At 46.9% G+C, this 21,036-nt stretch overlaps 1 long non-coding RNA gene across 1 annotated transcript in view; it reads right to left on the bottom strand.

The window, feature by feature from the left end:
• LOC148052278 (uncharacterized) overlaps positions 1–21,036 on the bottom strand; it is a 94,500-nt gene that overhangs the window by 67,135 nt on the left and 6,329 nt on the right. Inside the window, exons 3-4 of the long non-coding RNA XR_015699175.1 lie at positions 19,016–19,088; positions 13,950–14,076 (exon numbers count right to left, since the gene is read on the bottom strand). This is a non-coding gene — a long non-coding RNA (uncharacterized LOC148052278). The remainder of the gene's footprint in view (positions 1–13,949; positions 14,077–19,015; positions 19,089–21,036) is intronic.

The raw sequence follows: 21,036 nt of genomic DNA, 5'->3' as shown, positions 1-21,036 counted from the left end.
ATACAACTGCGTTGCGACTGCACCATCTGCAAACAATATTTCCCTGAGTAGGAAGTAACTGAAAATTGAAGTAACATTTCATGTGGAGAAGCATAAGTTCTTTGCTCTTTCACCACCAGCACTACTTTGACCAACCTTGTACTTGAAGCAAGGCTTAAAATAAATAAAAGGAGCCATTCAGCTGTTACATCGGTCTTTGGTATCTGCTATAATCATAGAGCTTATGGGTTGGATCCCACTTACCAGGCCAGAAGGAGGACTGATTAGAGCCCTCTGAATGAGAAATCTTGTGATTCCTGCTCCAAGCTAGGCTGATTTTGCAGGAAATAGCAGTATGTTGACATTGTCTTCTTAGAACAGCTTTGTTGTAGACTTGATCCAAAGCCTGTTGCAGTCTGTGATTCGACTTCCTCCACTGCTGCAGCAGCCTCTAGGCAAAGCAATGTCATCAACTTCTTCTGGCCTGTTCATGGGGCTGCTCTGAGGCATTTCCCAAAGCAGAAGACTGGTGCCAAGATCCCACCAGTCAAAACCCACCACCAACTACTGTACAAAGGAAGACAAAGTTCCTGATGTTAAGCACATCTAAGACAACATGCAGAAAAGGGTGTAAAACAATTAAAACACCTAATAAAGCACTGAGGGAAGCTGAAAGCATGAATTTTACGTGAGTTCATCATGCACAATGCTTAGTTTAATTTAATCAAGATAGCAACCAAAGTGTGATCCTCCATAGCAAAATCCTTCCTCAAATCTTTGCCCTTGACCTTGCCTGAAAGGCTTTGCTTAAGCCCTCAAGACTGTAGGTTGAGACAAAAAAAGTCAGAATCACCCTTTGTTTGGTGACCAGTCAGGGTCACACATAGAGGGGAAGACTTAGAAGAATTTAAGATACAATCAAGCGGCAGAGAGTCCCAAAGCTTTTCTGGCAGCAGGGGAAAGCGCCTAAGGAGATGGAACCCAGTTTGCAAGGCTTGACTTAAGATCAAGTCATTCATATTGGAGATACTTCAGCTTCTGATGTCTGGAGGTTCACCCACTGGAGGGTGACAGGAGGCTTCTACCTGTACCAATACGGCTCCTGTCCTGAGCCAAGCTGTGGGGTGCAGTCTGGGTACTGGCTTATCTCTGGCCAGGTTCCCAGTCAACAGTAGCTCTTCAGGACCCAGCTGTTTGGCTTGTTTTTTTCATGCTGTTACCTATTGCACCACTGAGAAGACAACTCCTGTGAGAAAACTAGCTCCTATCTGGAAGCAGCAGAGATGTCAGGGTGCCCACACGGGTCTTGCTTTAAGCAGCAATTTGCTAAACTGTTTGCAGTGCGCAAACACTTTTGAAGGACAACCTGTGTCAGGCAGAACATAGCATCTGAGGACCTTCAGGGCAGCATGACAACTGCTCTAGAAAGTGGAAGGAAAGCCAAAGCCTGACAAGAAACACACAGGCTGGAACTGGGGTAAGCAGCAGGAGGCAATGATAGCCACAGGGCCCATATTCATTTGGGCTTATAAACAGAAACATTAAGGAGACTCTCTCCAGACTTGAGCGACTTTTTGTTATGTGAAAAACATTAGGAGTACATGGTCTGCAAAGTCATTATCATCATCCACAGAAAGAAAAGGAACATTGATTCAACTCAAGGCTCAGGACAGTTGAGTATTGGACAAGCATCCTTCACCCAGCCAAGGTTTAGAGGTGGGGCGGGGGAGATGGAATGAACACAAGGTTTCATGCACATCCTTTGAACAGCTGATTTGTAAAACAGCCTAAGAATATTCTCAAGGCTAGAATAAATTAAGACATACATTTTTTTGAGATGCCTGGGATGCTCTGTAATTTTATGACATTCAAAGTGCTAAGAAAAGCAAGGTGTTGCCAAGATTGCATTGCTATTCATGTGTTAAAGGTCAAAGAGTTGCAAAAAGGTCAGTTTTGTAGTTTATGAACATCTGTAGCAGTTATCAAAATGCATGCAATGTCTAAAGCTCTCCTTACAGTTAAGTAACAAGCAAGAACTATGGTAATGATGTAATACACAACTTATAGCACCCATCGGTACCAACTTAGTACATGAATCAGTGTCTGATGCTATATAGATGTGTTGCAGCATACAAATAAGACCTCACTATTTGCATAGCCCATTAAACCTTGTCTAGTCTTGGATGAGGGGAGATGGTACAGTGTATTTGGTAACATGAGCTAGAAATGCTGATCAGTCTAAGAAGCCCTTCAGACTTCTTAATGTTTTGGTTCTCTTACGGCCATTACAGAGGTGTCACCTAAAGAAGCTTCTTCCCATCTATATGACGCTGTACTGTAATGAAATGCCAGACGAGCAGCGCGATGGCAGCCACCTCACCGGTAGTCAAGAGTCAGAGTGCAGAGGAGGAACTTATACAAGCTCTTAGGGCAACAAGATGAAAAAACATATTTCTAATTTCTTTCAGAGCTGCTTCATCTTGACAGAGAACAGCAGAGATGGCAGTCAGGTTTCTGCTATTCCCAGCAGTCATCCAGTTACTCACAGACAGCTGAAAAGTCACAGACAGGAGGCAGAAATGGATGCGGTTTCAGTCTCTTTTTCCTGTAATGATCACTTTACATGATCTCAGCTCCATTTCCCCCCCTCCTCCATTCCTGCCGGTGGAAGCACTGATGGTGAGGACACACTAACCCTGCTTCGGTGAAGCTAAGCTCTGGCTGAGGTCGCTCCCAGATGGAACAAGCGATCCTGTAACACCAGATGCAGTCCGAGGAAAAGAAAAGCAGCACTCCCGCTCCTTGCTCTGCCACAGACTTCTTGTGGGACCCTGGGCATGTCACTTAGGGGAAAACGTGGCAAAGTCAGGTTAGGTGTGTGCTAAAACGGGATTTTGGTTTGGTGTTTTGTTTTTTTTTTTTAAAGACATGATTTTGCAAAATCTCTCGAGTCTTTTAATGCACTTTCAGCTGAAAATTTCAACCTGAAAAAATCACCGTGTATCGAAGTTGGGAAATTCCCAGTTAGTTCTAATTAACATTTTAATTCCAATATGAAGGGGTGTGGCTGTACAGACTTCAGTTTAGATAAAAGCAAGTGTTCTTCCACATCAGACACTGCTCCCTCTGAAATACACAGAAATTCCCCCTTGCCCATTTCCAACTTACTTCATGGTGCTTTGGATCACAAGACCTCAGGCCATCTGCGGATTACAAGTCCTGACCCCGTTGCCAGGTCCTTGCACAACACGAAAGGGAGGAAACTCTGCCAGTAGGAATTCAGTTAAAAACCTTAGCTGGGGGAGAAAAAAATGAAAAAAGAAAGATCTGCCTAGGGGAAAAGCACCTGGCTAGATAGCAGGGTGGAAAGCACAATTCTGCAAACTGCCATTGCATATTTTTCACTGCAAGTCAGTGCAAAGTGAAACATATCCTAGGAAGCAAGAGGTCAGAACCCCAGTCAGAAACATTTTCACAAGATATCATCAGAAATCCATAGTCTCGGCATACCAGAGGCACATTCCTTCCCACTTCACAGTAAGGCATTGCCTGCCATACAGGAAAGAGTAAGCTGAATAAAGCCAGCTTGACTTGCATATGGGCCAGGATTTCAAGAGCCGGATCAGAAATTAGAAGGAGCTACTCGAGAGCCCTGTAGCTAAACCCCCCATTCTGAGCACATCGGCGTAGGCTTTTCAAAACATCTACATGAAGGCATTTGACTGTTCAGCCAGCCTTTTCTCCTGTGTTGTGATGACAGCATGAGCTGTTCCCAGTGCTGGCATACCTCTACGGTTATTAGCAGCTAATAACCTAAGCATTTCTGGGCTCATCATCAGAGCATCTGAGGGTCTTTCATGAGCTCAGAAGTATTTAAGGGTTTGGTTTGGTTTGCTTCGGCTGTGGAGAGTCCAAGCTGGAGATCTGTGTGGCTTGATCCTGGACACTCCCTGTAGGGAAACATGGATGGTGCTGGGCTCTCCAAAGGGGAGTCACGACCCAGAGGGCACTCCCCTTGTAGTGCCCAGGGAGAGGCAAGTGTTCCAGGTGGTGGGAGGAGGTGGTGCTGGTTGCTTTCCTTGCCCATCAGTCTTGCTACCTTTTTTTGCAGAGTAGCCTAGTCTCAGAGGTGGAGTTGTGGTAGGGATCTTTCAGGCTGGGGAACAAAAGGCAAGTGGCCCAGGTTGCCTGTTCCCTTAGGCAAGTGTTTCAACACAAGTCCTTACAGGGAGAGAGTGAGGAGACATCATGTCCTGCAGCTCCATGACCAATGGATGGAGCCACAGCTGGATTTACAAGGAGGTCTCATCCCATGAGCTTATACTGGGGAAGCTGAGCCTTCAAACTGAGACACGAAGGTACCTGATTTCTTTGTCTTGATCAGCCTTGGTCAGCTGATAGACTCCAGGTTGTTGAGACCAATGCAGAAGTAGAACCTTAAGCCATCCTACAGACTCCAAGATCAACCAGGTTAAGTAGAGGTACTCACAGCATCAGCTAGGAGGTGAGTAGGGAAGCCTGGGCAGTTTGCAGTTTTGGACTTTGGACCCCCATTTTGTGAGGCTGTCTCTAGAGAAGATCTGTGCTGAATCACTGCGTCTTGCAGAGAGTACACTGAAGCCCCTGCTTTGGTGGTGGTTTCATCTGAAATGCTTGCTGGCACTGCTAAAGAATAAAACAGCTCAATGGTTACCTGCCACCTGGCCCAGCTCCAAAGGGGTACAGCCATCAACTGTAATCGGATGGAAAGTGAGGGTCCTCTGTACTACATCGAAGCCTCGGCCCTTTTCACCTTCTGGAGCTGAGCACCAAAGCCACTCATAACACTTGTCTCCATTCCAGTTTTTGTCCTATAGCTCAAACACATCTGGAAAAGTAAAAAAAAAAAAAAACCAAAAAACACCAAGAAACATACTGCACGGAATAAGATGCCTTCGACCTGAGTCACTGAGTGGGACGAAGAGGAAAAAACAATCATTTGGAGACAAGGTGAAAGGCGTTATGCCAAGGAATTATGCAATGAACAAAACAAAACAAACCCCCCAAAAAATCACACCCATCGGGGAAGCTGCCTGCCTCAAGGAACCCCACAAATCAGAACTGCCCACAATAGCTCAGCTATCTCTCAACGTCCCTGTAACCTGCAGAGCCAAGACATACAAGCATGCTGGGATGTCCTGGAAGAAATTTCAAGGCTCAGTGGTGAATATAAATCATGTCTTAACGCACTTAAACATAAATGTCTCCAAAGTGGTTCACAGTATTACAACACTGCTCTCTCCCTTTAGCTTTCTAGTGGGACACGTGAGTATGGGAGGCTTGGAAATGCAATCGCAGTGCTTCCCTTAATCGCCACGAGGGTCTTCAAAAGGTAGCCATCAGCCCAGATCAGAAGGTGAAAAGTCAGCTTGCCATCACTTGTAGAGACAGCATTTCTATGAGCTGCTGTTAGCCTACCACTCCAGGCTGTGCTTAGCAATAGATTACAGTCACACCAAATATAGCTATGGGCTACTTTCTACCTATAAAAAAACCACTATTGTGGTATTTTTTTTTTTACATGTTAGTCTTAAAAAACATAGTTCTTCACTTTAGGGCAAATGAAAGATATTGAATCAAAAGCATTTTTAACTTTTCTCCCAAGAGTCCTCCAAAAGCCTTCAATAAGGTCAATTGAAATAGCTTTTGATTCAATATCTTTCATTTCATTAGGGGTTTTTTTTAGTTAGTCCAGCCAACCAACAAACACCTCAACTATCTACTTCAACTTTTCTTTAATCCACATTTCTTCTTTGGCAAAGCTGCATGGTCCTCAAGCAGGTATCCTTACCGTCTACTACAGAGACATATTGCCACACTCTCCAGCTCAGCAGAATTTGAATCCTCAATATTAATAAGAGTTGTCAGACACTATCTGCTTTTGTTAGATATTACTCTCATCCCTAGGGGACTCTTCTTCCTTTGAATCTGGCAGAACAAGTTCTACTGTCCATAGACTTACATGGAGGTGCACCAAGTTCTCCTTCCATAAAGGTCTCCAGTACATAGGACTGCATAATCAATTCCGCATGAAGATTTGTGAAAAAAATCTATTCTCTGACAAAGCCTTCCACAGAAGGATTTTTAAACTGCTTCCAAGTTGCTATTAAAAAAAAATATAAATAGATTATGCAAATAATGAGGTGTTAACAGCTCTTGTGATATTTGGTGCTTTTCCCAAAGCCACAGCTCATGGGGGTTAACATGAGAACCCAAGCGATTGTGTGTGCTCCTGAGCCTCGCACTTGCAAAAAAGAATATTTCAACAGTCCCAGAAACAGGTTAAACAAACATTTACAAAGAATCACACAGGTATCGCTGAGCTTGCCTTGGAATGAGAGGAATCTGCTGGATAGGGTCTCTGGTACCTATTCCAGGACTATTTTCTCCACTCCTTTTTAAGTCTGTGTTTCTGAGAACTAAAACCTCACTGGTTTTAGCCAAACTCTCATTGTATTTAAGGTATGAAGGGAACCATGTTTATCATTCAAACAAAGGAGCCAGTTCTCTTTCCTCCCTGCTCCCCTTTTTGTCTTCTGCCTCTAGACAAGAGTATCCCTTTCCTGTGTTAATTAATAGACGGATAAAGGCTCACCTTGAGGTTGAGAGTTTTATAGAAAAATTAATTACATCTTCTGACTTTACAATTACCAGTCGAGATGCTCATATTGTCTACCACAAGACCCCCCCAGGCTTTACCTGGCTAGAAAGAAGCTTGCAATGCGCTGAGAGATGACTTTGAAGGCTGGAGTGAAAGCTAATCTCTAGAGAAAGTGTAAGATCATAGGAAGAGCCACCAAAGACCTCCATAATGATGACCCATAGCTGGGGGACATCAACAGGTCAGAAGGAGAAACAATAATAGGTCGGTTACATTATAATGTACTTGCCAAAATTTAAGAGAATGGAAGCTAAGACCATAAGAAGATAATGAATCTACTGCACTGACAACGTGACATTCAGCACCTGCTGAGGGCGCTGAGTAGCTGTAAGTCTATTAAACAGGCTGAGACTGAGAGTGATTGGAAGAAGACACAAGATCACAGCAGAAGGAAAGCTCTCCTTAGAGAAGACATCTGAAAATATCAATATGCAAACTGTGTTGCATGTTTTCAGCTCAGCCCAGCGATACGGAGTGGCTTAAGATCAAGAACACTTGTGTACTTATATCTCAGATGTGCAAACGCTTACATACACAGTTTGGTATTTGCTGAGTTGGTGCCTCACGCTCCCCATTCCATAAATCTCTTCCCTTTCAGGCTCAAGTGATGGAAAATGCTCTCTGAGCTCACAAAATACTCACTGAAGTCAAAGGGGAACTTTGGCTATAGAAGTACGGCAGAAAGTCACAGTCTGGAGAATACAAAGGACTCCTCATTTATAAAAACAAACCTTTAATAACCAGGAGACCTAGACAGAAACATCATACTGGCACTGTGCAGCTGGGGTTGCATGGACTGATCTGCATGGGTTTTACCAGCACCCTGGGAGCTCGCACTGCCAGTTGCTGCCGGCTGGGACATCCTTGCACTACGTGTTTATGCAGCCCATGACACATCTGGGGTCCATTCTCTATAGGCAACTTTGGGCACACACATAACGTAGAAAGCAGTTTAAAGTCAACGCCTCACCTATAGAGCTTTATACAGCAGGACAAACACCGCAGTTTGTAACCTGCTACTAATTCTCCTCCATGCCCAAGGTGCTCAGAGCAGTTAGGAGCACATCTCTCAGCTTTAAGAGGAACCATTCATTAAGGATGAGCTGGTCCATTGTAGAGAGCGCTGCATTTCTCAGTGTATGCAAGGCTTTGCCAGCCAATTCTATAAATCAACTTGTTGGAAAAATTACCAAAAAAAAAAAAGCAATTAAGTGTCATGTCAGCAACATATCGATGCAAATGGGAATTCCTCACACCATATACTCCCAAGGCATTTTTACAGTCTGTATTAGAGGCACTGTTTTCCTGTGGATAAATCCTTTAAAATTGTCTTTCAAAAACCCTATGAGATAAAAAAAGAAAAAGTTCCCGAGTGACTGTCATGGGGAAACAAAGCAAGAAAAGAAGAGGAAACAGTGAGTTGTGGACCACCATTGGTGGGCACTTGAATAGGAGCCCTGTGCTTGACACCACCACGACTTTGAACAAAACTGAAGTCAAACAGCTATTTGTCAAGGGGTACAAATGCACACAAGTGGTGAGAACCTGGCCCTGCTGTAAAAACGTGTCAGGGACTTTTCTGTAGGGCTGTGCCGAGCCCCCTGATGGATCGTTGTACTTGGAGGACAGCATTGTGAGCAGCAATAATAAGACATCTGGTCCGTTCTCTTTCTGAAAGAATATTTTGGCTCGATTGAAACCACGTGAGCTGCTCCTTGTACAATGCACAGACGCGTCTCATCGCCACCGATCCGCAGCGCCGGGTCCATCCTCCCCCGCACCCGGCAGCACCCCTCCGATCTCAGCTGCACCAGCCTGGCTCCACGACACGCAGCCAGCATCCGGCGTGCCCTTCACATCTCTCTGTCTAGACAGCTATGAAAGCACCGACATTGCATCACCCACCACAGCCCCGATCACCCCACTCCATCCCTCCTTGTAGGTCTTGCCCGTTCCTCTTGCATGGCCACAGAGCGGTGAGCTGGAAGAAGAGCTAGGCACCAGTACCAGCTATTTCCATACACAGACTTTCCCCAGCAAAGGGGACAACCTCTGAATAAGAAGGGTTTCTCAGACACGATGCTCAGGACACCACGTCCAAGCTGGCACACACACAAACTTACGCAGCACCAGCCCCTCTGTGTTAAATCCGCCTCGCGGGCACGGGACCGCAGCACACAGCATCATCTCCCTAACCAGAGAGGGAAGCATGTGCAGCAGGACGTGAGGATTTTAGTAAGCCGCCAGTGCAAACAGGCTCCCTGTCCACAGGTAAACCAGCAGCTCCTGGGAAGCCATCCACCTTCCTTCCCATGCACGGGCAGGACCCAAGGCAGCTGGCTCACAGGCACAGCCCTAGGGAAGCAGGAATAAATTATAAAGACTAATTTATGTAAAAAGTACGAAGTTTTTATAGAGAGTTTCAGCTCTGAGCACATTTTACCAAAAAAAAACCTGGAAAAAATAGAGACTTAATGCACTTCAACAGACATCTCGTGACACCCTGCACCCTACAAGTGACGAGGGGAGCTGGGAGCTGGCTGGGGACGGACTCTATTTGCTTTATGACTGGAGACATAAGGGAAAGAAAATAAGGGAAACAGAAGCAAAGAAAGGAACAGCAAAGCGGAGGAAGTAAAAAGAAGGATGTCTCTGTGCTTCAGATATTTCAAAACAGAGGCCCCACTTTCCAAATAATGTTTCACTGGGGGAGGGAAGGGGGAGGAGAGGGTAGGCTGGTTTTCATTTCATTTGCACTTTGAAAACACCATTTTTCCACACATGCACTGAAGTGCAAATTTCCACTGAAACCATTTGAAAGAGAGCATGCCTCAGAGCTGAAGTTTTCAAAAACACATCTGTTCGAATTTATAAAGCCGCGGTTGAGAAAGCCCCCAGCAGCCCCTCACTGAGGGAGCCGCGAGCAGCATTTCCTAGCAGGCATCTGAGAACAGCCCAGCACCCAGGCACAGCAAGGAGGGCACCGGCACCCAGCAAGTCAGAGTACTGCAAGACGGGCAGAGCAGGACCCAGCAGCTGAGGATAGGGCTGCAGAGATAACAGAGACCTATTTCTTCTGCTCCAGCCTTTGGCACGGACCACACCAGTGCTGGGAAGAGAGATAAGGAACCACAGCTCCTGGGTGTGCAGGGGGGTGATAAATGGGGTGCTTGGTCACACAGCCCTCGCGCTCCCAGCACTGACCACCAACACCTCCGCAGCTCCTGGCTCGTCTGGAGAGTGCAAGGCTGCCCATCTTTTCATCCTTTTCTAAGGAGCTGAGCAGTGCAGGCAGCCATGGGCAGGACATGGGTTTAATATTAAGGGAAGAGGAATGTCGCCCATTGCTGTGTCTTTTCAGCTCTGCCACAGCCATGCCAGACCCCAGCTCAGTACCCAGGGCAGGCAGATGGCTTTGTACAAACAGCTCATGGGAGAGAGGTCTGGAAATCTCTCCAAATTCCCTGCCGGCACAGCAGCAGCCTCCTCCTGCCCGGCTGGCAGTTGGCACTGATAGTGCTGCGTGCCCCGAGATGCTGCATGCACAGAGACTCTTTGCCAGCAGCTGCAAGGGGCGGGGAGGGGAGGGACACGGCCCCGGGCGTGGGGACACTCCCCATGCTGGCAGCTGCAGCGGATGGCAGGGATGCCTGGGGGAAGCAGGTGCCCCCTTCCCAATGGCTGGGCAGGAGCGCTGGCACCCAGGTCCGACGTTGCCTTTGCAGAGACGCAACCCGCTGGCTGGGCGCCCGCTGCCAACGTCTGACGTCCTGACAAAGGAGCCACGCATCCTCAGCAGCCAAGGGAGCTCAGCTCTGGTGCACCCCACGAGGCTCCTTCTCCCTCTAAGAAGAGCTAACAGGAGGGACATAAACCATTACACTCACGCAACGATCAGCTTCACCTTCCTAAAAAGCCCTTTGCTGCAGAGCGCGTTGCTCAAGTTGGTGGTTTTTATGGGATTTCTTCTTTGGGGGCTTCTCCCCCCCGAACCACGTGCACCACCCCCCTTTGCAGCAGCGTGGCCAGCACTCAAGGTCTGCATTATTTTGCATCCCCGGCTCTGCCTCTTCCCAGCGTGCTCTGACAATGGAGCTGGCCAGCTCACTGGCACCCCAAATCTGCTCCCAGAGAAGGAGATGTGCCAGACACCAAGCTGTCCCCTGCTGCTGGGTGGTCCTCCCCTACAACTTGTGCCCCCCCTTTCTGAAGACTCTCCCAGTCTGTCTGCAATGGGACAAGGACACACAGACTCCCAACTCTCACCAACCCCGCCGCAGCTTACCTTCTGGGTCCGCAGCATTCCCATCATCAGCTGTGGAGACTGCTGTCCCACAGTCATCCCAGCCTCTAAAAGCATGTGTTTTGGGTAACATGGCCACCAGACCCCAATTAGGTGGCATTAGAGCACAGTAGCTGGTCAACGTGCTGCTCCTTTCCTGGAAATTTTAAGGTCCATAGGTTTTGCAGTGCAAAGGAGTCCTTTGACATTCAGTTGAATATATCTAATCCAGCCCGTGGAGCAAACACACCATAGTCTTTAAATGCATCCAGAATGGCTGATGACTTTCTACTGAAGAGGGCAGTAGTTCATCCCAGTCCACTCTGCTGTGCACAATCTGTGCACATTCCCGCTCTTTCAAGGAAGAGATCGTGCCCTCTCTTTCCTTTTCACCAGCACCCTGTGTCTCTGGTCTCCCCCTTTGCTCTTTGCCAGGTGCCAAGAAAGGCCCACAAAGCCTTTTTTTTTTTTTTTCTTCTTTGCACAAAGCTCCCTGCAGCCACTGTGCAGCAAGCTCAACATGATGGGCTGAGCAACCTATGATTTCCCTAACCCGTGCCCTTGAAACCAGATGGCAAGCCAAAGTTTTCTCTGACAAGCAAAGGAATCAGAACTGACATGATTGGAAAAAACAAGCTCAATTCCTCTTGGCAGGATATTAATTTAGAAATCTCTGGTGTCATCGCCCCAATTCACAATGAATTTGGATCCAAGCTTTCCTAGTGCCAGATGACACAAAGATTTGACAGACAAGGTAATTGGAGGAAATGGCTTTGTAATCTAGCTATTGTGCTGGCAAGATCCAGCTCTCCTAAAGAACAAGGTTCACTTCCTGGCATGGCTGATTCATCATCTCTTATTTGTCCCCAGTGCCTCCTGACTTTCCTCTGCCTAGCAGGGATAGCACAGTCCCTTCAAAGCAGTATCAGAGGTCTGCTGGGCATTCAGGCTTTCTCCCAGCCTGGTGAGTGGCAGCAATGGGGTGATGAGCCCTGTAGGGTCAACGACTCCGAGTGCCCAGGGGACAGGGTGAAGAGCATGCTTGAGCAAGTCTCATAGTCTGCACATCCCTTGAGCAGCATGCACACCAAGCAGATGGAGCCAAGCTCCACCGGTGGTGTGGGCTTGTGCCATGCTGGTGGCAGAAGCAAGGATGGGAGATGATCAGGTGGGAGCAATCCCACCCAGAGAGCCCCAGGGCCTCCGTCCACCCCATGTAAATAACTGGGAGGGTTGGCAAACCCAAACTGGAGCAAAGTTTGGACCAAAGCTCATGATCGCATGGTTAGTGACATCCCAAAGTGGCACGTACCTCAGAAAAAGGAGAGCACCCACTGAGGGGTTACCTGTCAGACACAGGTCCTAATCGTTGGATCGTACATTCTTATCCTTCTTCTGAAAAAGATACTGTAGACACAGGCTGCACCAGAGGGAGAAAATAAGTACTGAAGGACAAAAGAGTTTTCCCTGGTCCCACCAGGAAAGAGGGAAAAATAAAAGGGGGAAACAGGGTGGAGAGGTTCCAAAACGTGGTCTGTGCTGAGCTGAACAGCGCTCACCTGGAAATGTTCATGTACGCAGGTCCCAGACCATCATATACAGCATTTTTCCACTACTTTAATAATAACAACCATTTTATTGGCCTGTTGTTGCTCATGCCATTCCACTAATCACTTTGTTTTTCTAACTGCAGTTATCTAGACTGGATGATGAGCTGCTCTGGATGGCTGTCAGATCCACTCCCAAGCTGCACCTCCAAGATCTGATCATTTGGCAGCTGGGGCAGCATGAAACCCTATACCTGCTAGCTCTGCAGATCCCACTGATGGCCCGAAGTCCCCTTCGGGAGCCCTGTTAAAATGAGCTCTTGCCCTTCAGAAGGCTCCTCTATTTAAATAAACAACCTGGAGGACGGAGCATAGCAGCAGTCTAACGTACCCTGCTATCTGGATATATCTTTTAGCTCCATGACCTGATTCCCAGATGAAGCTAGCACCAGAACACTAAGTGCATACAAAGTCAGTGATTTTGTGGAGGAGGAGGGGAAGAGCTCAATTATTTTTCTTCATCTGCTAGCAAAAAAATATTAGGATAGTAAACAGCTAGCAATCACATAGGAATGCCTGGGAGAGCTCTTACCTACTGGCATGCAGATCTCTCATCTGGAATTCATTTATTCGTGTTTACTATTGATGCTATTAAACTACAGAGGTGGTTGGGGAAGGACATATTCAAAAGAGATCTGAAGTTATTGAAGAGGCCAGTCTCCACTGCCAATGTCTCCCCTGGAAATAATGTAACTGAACCAGCAGACTAGCATTTCAGAAGAAGAAATGCCATTTTCAGGAGCACCATCACCACCTAAAAATCCAGCGTTATCGAACAGATATGGCTCCCATCACGCTGAAAGGCAGGATAGTTCCTCCTCCTGTCCGCAAATTCATTAGCATTATCAGAAATACAAGCCACCTCTACTATACCGCAAGTCACAAAGGTCCAAATTCATCCATGGGATCAACCAAGATGAGCTAGCGATGCAGTGTCTGGTTCTGCAGCTGGTAACTGCCCATCACACCAGGCACTACCACTGAACAGCTTAAGTAGGATGAATCCTGGGGGTCTCAACCTCCTGGAGGAAAGACTGCACAGAAGAAAGGCGTATTTGCCCCGTGGGTTTTATTCTGCATCCCATTTTGCTGCTAATTCCCTCAGAAAGCTTTCCTAGTGCAGAGGATTGCCTGCATCTTGTTTAATTACATTCAGTAATTTAAACTGCCAGAGAAAACGTGCTTTATATATAATCGTTTTGAGCTCTGAAGAAATCCCATAGCCTGGTGGAAAATGTAGATCTAATTTGTGTATTTCCCTTAAGTGCCGTCTTATATGTCTTGCAACGATGCATACGTAGGTATGTACCAAGATTCACTTAGCTTACCCTGAAAGGGGTTCCTCCAGGGTCTGAAAAGCAGAAGATGTGCTGCTGCCTACCTCTTTTTTTGGGGGTGTTAAGTGGAAGGTCCAGCAGGAAAGTAGATGCCTCCTGGGAGTCCCGCACCACTCTCCACCACGAGTTTCTACAGGCAGCTCCAGGGCTAGGCTTACGCTCAGCACTGCTCTAGGAAGGGACCACACATACTCAGGTTGAAGGGAAAAAAAATGCACACGAAGATCATGGAAGTCTCAGGGCAAGTAAATTACTGTTAATTGTGAGATATTTGATTGCAAGAAGCACCAGATGGCCAGCCATCTGTTTTTTATTATAAAATTAAACAAGATTAACCCAAACAGGATTTCCTCAGCATTCTTCTCTGACTGGCTCACAAATACATCTTTAACACCTATGCTACAGATACAGCGCAATCAGAAGCTCTTCCTGCCTTTCCCTAATCTACTTGGGCTAAATACTCTGCTGAGTAATGCCCTTGCATGTAAAGATTTCCAGGGGATGGATTAATTAAGAGATGAGAGAACTGGGAAAGATCAGCTCAAACAGAAGGAAAGTAACCCCAGCAGAACACCTTCCTTTTACTCTGCGCAACACCAAACTCAGGTTAGAAGGGCACAAGCGTACGGGCAGGAGAAGATGTTGCCAAGGGCAACGGGTTGCCAGAGGCAACCACAGCTGGGGTACCAACCTCTCCTGCCAGCATCAGCACCCAGTCAGTGCTGTGACAGAAAGGGAGAAAATAGCAAAAGCTGGGGAGAGTGGCCAGAGCCCCCGTCCTCTCTCCATCTCCTCTCAAAGGCAGGAAGACCCTCCGACCTCCCCTCATCCCCCTCCCCGGCTTGGTCCCCTCCATCACCATCCCTAAGGCAGGAAAGGCCAAACTTCTCTCCCTGAGACTAACTCAATCCACCCACCCTGTGAGGCACTGTGGGCAGCTCAGCACACAAACTCATCCCCCCAAAGCGAAGCACAGAACAAGAAGTGGCAGCATCCTCCCGGCTGGCGAGGGCGTGCACATATCCCAATTTAAGCACATGGCTCATGTGCTATGTAAACAGCCTCATGTCACTGCTGAAAAAGTCTCTCGCTATAGTGCCTCTACAAGCTCAGGCATTTTCTTTGCCTTTCTACACATATGACTACAAATTCCAGGAATTTACTCCTCACCCCCCATCCTCTGCATCACCAAAACACCACTCCTGCCTTTGTCCCAGGAAGGTCAGCGTTGCAGAAGGTCAATTTTGCTTTTTATGATTAGTGATAACAATGTCTTTTGCAGGCTTTGGCTGTTCTTTGCTTCAAAATGTATAAATTCTGAGATCAAGCCCTGCAGAAATCAGCTCAGACAAATTTTGCCTAGCAAGTCGAGCTTGCAGGACCCACTAATCCAGCAAGTTTTCAGCCCTCAGCTACCAAACCTGCTCTGGGAGTCAGCTGCCTCTCATGCTCTCCCTGGAAGTTGGGCTGCTGCCAAGAAGGCCTTTCCCAGCCCACCCAGTTACCCTATGCACACATACGGTATCAGACTGGATCTCGAAGCTGAAGTCTGCCGAGACCCTGTCCCTCTGCAAGCTTTTTTCATGCAGATTACGCACGTCTTCATTTGTTCAAAGCAAATTGGTTGTGAATTGAACATAAAGGGTGTTCCAGGGGAGACGTCCCCTTGCATCATTCCCCAGCGTAAATCCCCAGGACAGAGTGCAGCCAGAAACTATCAATAATACCCGACTCGCACCCTCCTATCTTATCACGTACAGACACACAACCTGTTGAGAGACTTTAACTGCCCATCAGCCGACAGACAACGGGCCAGGGCTCCAGCTCATGCAAGCATGATTTTTTTTTTTTTTTTTTAGCTTTGAATATCTTCACTTTCAGGGCTACCCTGGAGAAAAAAATGCCAGTTTTCTTTTTCGGATAGCAGCCAGCCAGCTCGCTGCACCCCAGGCTGGGAAACATGGTGCATGATTCCAGCTTGCACCCATTCTCAGTGTGACAGGGTGACACAGCTCCTTGAAGGACGCGTCCCACGGCCACTGCCCCTTTGGCATCTTCTCCAAACATGAAAGGAGAGAAGTGCGGCTGGGTTTTGCATGGCTGCTCACCTGCAATCCAGTGACAAGCTTACTGCTGGGTAAACTCACGGTTTCATCTGGACTCAGCTCTGGCCAGATACAGCAGACCTGGAAATGTAGTCTGACTCCCACCCCATTCATATCTGACCTTGCATTTGACTGATTCACGGTCATTTTGCATGTAAAGACACACATGTGCTGCAGGATCGCTGCAGTTTGGGGTGGAGTCTAATAAACAACAGTTTGACAGCCCCCCCTCTACAATACCGAGAAAAATGAACCCAAAAGGCAGATGCTGACAGAGCTGACCTTCCCACCTGCAAACACTGGATGGCCTGGCTCAGCAGCAATTAGCAAAGGGGGCACAGAGAAACCATCCTCTCCTTCCCAAACTGCAAGTCCCAGGCTGGAGGTGGCCCAGCAATCCAACCTGCCCATCATCTACTTCACTTGGATGCTCCTTCCCCACTAGTCACACCAGTTCTTCACTGGTGCTGCTCCTTGCCAGAAATACAGGCTGCCTCCTGGACTGCTGCAGGTCCTGCTGCCTGAACAAAGCCAGCTCCGTCCTTCTAGTGGGCAACTTTACATCCCCAGTGGTGTTAGGATGACAAACTGCCCCAGGCACACCCCAGCGTGATTAGTTCATCCGGGCTTTTATGTGTAATGGAAGCCATAAACTTCTTCCGTTTTGCGATATGGTCTTTTTGGGGAAAAAAAAAAAAAAAAAAAAAGTCATCTCAAACATGATAAAAGCATGAACTGCAAACTGGTCCTGTTTCCAACCAGTTCACTGCTTCTTTTCATCCTACTGGAAGCCACCAAATGGAGATCAAGTTCCCCCCAACGACAGGCCATCCATCTCTTTCAGGCCAAAGCTCTTGGGCTTGCACAAACACAAACATAAGGACAGTTCTGCCCTGTATTCCTGGGTGCAGAGGAAGACATTGGTAAGATAAAACACAGTCCATGTACAGGCATATCCAGGGAATTAACTGAAAAGCTCTAATACATCTTCTCTTCTTTTTCCCTCACCTTTTCCACAAGAGAGATGCAGGCTTGCCTCAATGTGGACTAAATTATTTGGTTTTCCACAGTCTTGTTCTCAGAAATTACTGTTTCATTCTAAGGTGGTATTTCCCCAGAAGAACTCAGTCCAAGGCAGACATCTCAGGTGGAAAACTCCAGTCCCAACAGGCAAAGGTATGTGCAACTGAGAAGGGCATCCTATCATAAGAAGGAGCACTATATAAGCACAAACTTACAAAGCGTAGCTTAAAAAGCCAGTTTTTAAATGAAGGGAACAGATGCTCTGAGAAAAGCCCTGTGCAAAATGATTCCTTTGCCAAAAGAGTAAAAGGAAATCCACTTTAGCTGAAGAATCAGCTTTTAAAGGCAATCCCTAGTAAATGAGGTATAAAACTGAATTCAGAGCATTTCCACTACTTTCTTGTCTTTCCAGCAGAGCATCCGCTGGGCTGGGCTTTCGCTGACAATCACTCCTCCACAGCCAGCTGGGGAGATGCCCCAGGAGGTGGAAGCACACAAAAAATATAAAAAATAAAAGCAGTTTAAAAAAAAAATTACAAGCTTTTTAAATATGATTTATCCATGCTGGGTACTTCTCTATCTAACCAGATGCTTCCAAATGTCTGGCACTAGAGAAAAACCTATAATTTTACCCCATGATATATTACTAACCCATATTAGACTTGCACAGAAACAAATGGCTGCTGTTGCAGCCAGGGGGGAAAAAAGTAAGTGGATTACACTATAAAACAAAAGAGACTTCAAATAGCTATGGTATTATCTTGGAGGAGTTCCATAACAAGCCAATTCAGTCTGTCAAATGTGGATTGGAAGGGGGCTGCATGCAACTCTGGCTCTCATGAGCTGCCTGGGGAATGCGCTTCCAGGGATGCATTCTACCAAGAGAAGGGACCCTTGCATCTTTGTAAGCAACTGAGTAACGGAGTATGGATGGGAAGCCCCAGGGATCATCTACCAAGGGGCTTTCAGACACAGGCGCGTAAGAATTGGACTCTACCAGATCACAGGTTGCTGCCAATAACAGGCATGTAACTCCTGCAATGTCTCACAATGTTTGATAGCACGGGGACCACGGTGCATGTCTTTTGTCAGCTGGCTATATGCGATGCACAGTACCACTGGAAAAAAAAGCACTGATACAGCTGGGGAAAAATAGATATGCTTTTAGCCTGAAGAATAGCTTGTCTGTTTTTTCCCAAATCTATCAGCTAATCTAACAAGAGATATTACTTCCTACGAACCTCACCTCAGTTGTGGGAGCACTGCAGGCAGCAAGACCATGCGTGCATAAGGGAGGGAGCTGGCTTGAAACACACATTGCTCTTGTTCCTACGGTGGTACGGCTACAAAACGGTTTTTACAAAGCGTCATCACTTGTACATGTTTGTGAAGGGGCCCAGAGAAATGACCCTCAACTGGAAGGGACCTGCAAGGGCAGGGAAAAGATGAGTGGAGAACTTGCTGCTTGCTCTCAGCCCTGCTGTTAGGATTTCAGGTGCCAGCTTGTGCGGAGCTGTGCCTGCAGCACCAGAGAGAGGACAGAGTTCTGCTCCTGGCTGCAAGGCAGAGATAAGGCCCCTGGGATCGATGGAAATGCAGGGCACAAATCAGTCCCAGGTTTGCAGGAGGAGGTAAAGAAGACCACACAAGGCAGAGGAAGAGTATAGTCAAGCCAATCCAGCAGAACACCTTGGATGAGCTTTATCCTGACGAATACAGAGCTGGTTATCAAGCAGATGCTGCTGCTAAAAACAGTGCAAAACCCTACTACTTCAGTGTGGGCTCCTTGGATATCCCAAACCCACACTCTCACCTTCACCCCCTGCAAACAAACAACTAGACCAACCAGAGAGGCTGTGCACTACAAAAAAGCTCAACACCTCAGCTGACTCAAAATCAGAACTGAATGTGTTTCTGGTTAAGTTAAGATGGCAACTTAACTTATATCATACAGCAGCAAAGGGAAAAAAAACCCTCCTTACCTGTGAACCACAGCTCCTGGAAACAGTCAACGGCTTTGCTCTTCCCCCATCAGCTGTCTCCAGCCTTCTTCTCCTACAAGGCATGGGATGATGGGTTACCCTGGACTCTTGTTTTGAACCCATCTCCCTTGCTGTCCTTCCTCTAATTCATAACTTCAGCTGTCAATGGAAGGGGGGAAGGTGATTAAATTGGCTAGCGACGACTCTGGCAGGAAGCTACTATTTGTGTAACACAAATCTGACGACCTGCAGTTCATTGAAGGTTCCCTTTTCCATCACTGTGCAAGTTGAAACAGTTTTAGCTCCTAAGTGACGTGAATGTAATCCAATGCCTTGTAAAGTCAAAGTGGTTGGTCACTCACCGGAGGAAAGGAGAAGGAATTTGTGAGATCCCAAGTAGTATTTCTGGTGCTGTATGTTGCCATATTCTCCATCCCCAGGACTAGCTCGATATTAGTATAAATACATAGTATAGTATGTATATAGATATAGGACAAATAGTATAAAGAAGCCAATTTCAGTAAGTGCTAGTAGTCTCTTTAATGGATAACCATCCAAGTCTTATTAATGATTGCTGCTACCCCAGTATATCAGACTGACACCTCATTATGCCAACCACACAACAAGCCTCAAGAGAGCTCGCTGTACCTTTGCCACATGCCCCAACTTGCTGAACAGCTGAAGATTACAAGAGGTCACAGGGAACCCCTTGAAGGCCCCAGGGTCTGATCTTACAAGTCAGGATTTGCTGAGCAGAGATCAGCTCCCATTTGTCAATGACATCCCATTGGCTTCAACCAGGCCAAGATTTCTTGCCCTGGATATCAGCCACGATCACAGGAGCACCACCTGTAACTCAGGAGCGGGCATCCCTTGATGGAGACGATGAGCTGCTGATGCACGGGACGTCCCGTTATTCACGGGAGCCGTCTCTGCGTTGGAATAACACTCAACACATGGAAGCGGATCAGAAGATGCATGGCCAAAGAGAGGGACCCTTCAAGCCCAGGCTGCTTTCCAGCAAATGTTAAATCATCACCAAAACTTGACTCATAATCCCAAGTATTTACCTCCTTTTATATTCTGTGTGACAATAATTCGTCTTTGGGGCTATACCGCCTCCAAAGGCATCTTTGCCTGTGTAGACTTCCCTTACACGCAATGCAGATGGCTCAAATGGGAAACTGCCTCCCCTTCTGCCAAACTCCTCCCAGGTCCAACACACATCGCAGGCAACAAGCTGTTGGTCTCTCAGAGCAGAGGGGAATTAAGAAGCCTCGTACGAAGAAATCCAGGCCAAGAGGTGTCTGGGACTTTCTCACTGACATAAGATAAAAGAGGTTGCCATCAAGAACAACAACAAATTGCGGGGAGAAGGCACAGCATACAGAAGCACTTACCCACCCATGAAAGTAAATCCCATTTACTTCCACCAAACTACCTAGACCAGACTTTCCAGCCACATAAAGGGGTATAACCCACTGATACTGATGGACATTGGCAATTTATACCTGGAGACACTCTTAACCCTATACGAACAGCACCTGGGGTTGAATCCAATTTGAAGAATGTGTTTTCAGCTTTACAAGAGCAAATCTACCCAAGTAGAACACGAGACTTCTGCAAGCTTACAGTTTCAGAGGAATCGCAGAGATGAACCTGTCTCGGGTCTGTTTTTTGTTCTTTATTAATCATTTTCATGGGCCTTTGCACTTTTGGATTCCAGCCTGACTGGAAGCAGCAAACACTGGAAACCTCACAAAGCTTTCCAAGTGTGAAACCCTGCTCCCTGGAGAAGGTTTAATGCACTTCAGGTTTGCATCCAGACTTTCAGGGGCTAAGCCAAGCAGTCACCCCTCTCAGACTCTCAGGATATTCACTTGTTGGAGATTTTCCAACCTGAAATACAGGCTTTCACCCTGAAGCATCTTTTGCAGAAGGACCAAGAGATCACCGGGTGCAAAGGGGTGATACGGCTGATAGGCAGAGCTGAGACAGTGCCCAGAGAATCGCTTGTAATA

Source organism: Nipponia nippon, unplaced genomic scaffold (genome assembly GCF_047370975.1).
Source record: "Nipponia nippon isolate SJK-2023a ecotype South Korea unplaced genomic scaffold, ASM4737097v1 scaffold_5, whole genome shotgun sequence".
NCBI classification, from domain to species: domain Eukaryota; kingdom Metazoa; phylum Chordata; class Aves; order Pelecaniformes; family Threskiornithidae; genus Nipponia; species Nipponia nippon.
The sequence above is the reverse complement of the archived record's forward strand: the minus strand, read 5'-3'. Positions and strand labels throughout refer to the sequence as shown.